The sequence below is a fragment of the Montipora capricornis genome, chromosome 3 (genome assembly GCF_036669925.1).
Source record: "Montipora capricornis isolate CH-2021 chromosome 3, ASM3666992v2, whole genome shotgun sequence".
Classification (NCBI taxonomy): domain Eukaryota; kingdom Metazoa; phylum Cnidaria; class Anthozoa; order Scleractinia; family Acroporidae; genus Montipora; species Montipora capricornis.
Window position 1 is genome coordinate 5,670,655 of NC_090885.1, and position 2,353 is coordinate 5,673,007.

The following is a 2,353-nucleotide window of genomic DNA, read 5'->3' on the forward strand; positions in this document are numbered from 1 at the left end:
CCTGGCGGGGCTGCCAAAAACGACACCGACGACATGGAACGGGAAGCGTTTACTCAAGGACCGTTACAGACCTTGTTGATCCAACTGGTCAAAAAAGACGAAAAGAAAAAGGTTCCTCACGCGCTGGCAGCAGCAGTGGCGGCTCTGACCCTCACGTCAGGGAAGGTCTCCGATTTCTACCCGCTATGCCCAAAAGGAATCAAATGTATTGGGACGAACTATCTTTTTTAGAAGGTCCTTTCTCGCGACGTTCGTTGGGGGAGACCTTGGTGGACAAAATGGATCCATTCGTAAAACAAAAAACAAAAATGGTCCAAAAACGTCGTCTTTCGACCGAAGCGGATATTATACAAGGCCCAACCGGTTGGTTGTATTTCGACACGAAACTGTGATGGCGTCTAGATGGGTGCGATTTCTAAAAAATCTAACAAAAACGTATAGACGAGGCGGCAGGCCGACCCTCCCAAGACAAGGCGGCAACTTGGACGTGCAAAAGATGTTGGCCACTGAAGACGGGCATCGACATTCATTGACCGGGGTATTAGTAAATAGGACCGGGCAGCAAGAGAAACGACTGAAGGCGAGGCGATAGGTGCATCAATCGATTGGCCAAACAACACGAGATCGATTATTTCAAGGCTAAGAATTTGGAGGACAAGTGGAAAGCTGATGACAAGATTTTCTGAGCATCAGCAACCTTCCCGGGCAGAAAAAGAAGACGGAAAATATTGGCAAAAAGATCATGTAAGTCAAACGCAAACTTAAGTTGTAAAGGATTTATCGTTGCTGTTGACATGAAATAAATATTGGAAAAATGGTCACTTGTCATCGTCATCCGATACCATGCCTGCAAAAAACTTGGCAAGATCCAGTCCGGTGTTCGCGTTCGAATTCGCCCGCACCCGCTGCAACTTCGTCTGTTCCTCCTCCTCGTCCTCCTCTTCGGGTTCCTGAGGTGGCGGTGGTGGACATCGTTCGACGAGACCTGTGGACCGTCGAACGGGTTTGGGTGGTGGAGGGACGAGACAGTCCATTTCGGATGCTAATTAAGATAATACGGATATATGTATAAACAGTCATCATATACATGCATGTAACATAAATTAAATATGTGGAATAAAAAAAAATCTTTTAACAGCATCCTTCGACAAAGCTTATTAGAGAGCTTTAGATTCTACGACGAGGACGAGAACGAGTACGAGTTTTGACTGCCCGTTTATAGCGAAAACACTAAGGAAATTTATAACCCGTACGCTTAATCTTACTCTTTATTAGCAGTATAGGTTGCTCAGTTATTCTTATTGCTGGTAAGTGAGCCTTTTTGCTCATCAAAAAAAGGTTAAATTGCTACCGTGTTGTTGACTTGTTTTGATTCGACGACATTTTTGCAAAATCTCGTACTAAAATGACGACGGCATCACGTTTTTCCCGCCAAAATGACGCTGGTTTGCGCGCGCTCACTGTTGGTCTGTGAGAAAATCTCGTACTCGTAGTCGTTCTCCTACTAGAATCTAAAGCTCTCTATTATTGTGACGACTGCGACAGAGCCTACAATCAACAGGATTACAGGCACCATTCTTGTGCGGGGACCAAATGTCACACCTTCCACCAATTGGGTGTCGCGAGTATACGGTCGCTCACCAGACGCATACTGCACCCCCCTCTTACGTGGCCTATTTGTCACCTCTTCTACGTTCCCAACTGTCTGGACAATCACACTCCGTTCCAGACTAAGAACGACGTTCCTGCCAGCCGTGTGACACGGTGGTACGTTGTCCCGTCTGCTGTTAGGAAATGACGTGCGCAGAACAACGCAAGTATCGCTGCGGCCAGGCCCTTTGTCCCACGTGCAAACAACAGGTAAATCTCCGCACCCACCAACGTTACATGCAAGAGGTGGTGGAAGCGAAAAAGAAAACGGCAAGCCTTGCTCTCGCGGTGCGGCTGCGGCCTACAGACAGTAGGCAGGCGACTAAGAGCCCTGCGTTGCTGTTATACGCCGATTTCGAGGTAGCCCAAGATGGCGGTCTTCACACACCAAAAGTCATCTGTTGGGAAAGCGAGGACGACCACCACCAACACGTAGAGTACGGGGCCTCTTGCTGCGAAACCTTCTTGGACTGGGCCACTCAGGTGGCCGAACACGAAGATCACAACATCGTCATCGTCTTTCACAATTTCAAAGGTTACGATGGCATGTTCGTCTTACAAAAGTTGTAGGACGAGGGTCGCACAGTCACCCATCTGATCTGTGTGGTGTTTAAAGTGTTGAGTCTGTGTACAGGCAATTTCAAGTTCATCGATAATTGTTGTTTCCTTCCGCAACCTCTCGCGTCCTTTCCCGTCACCTTCG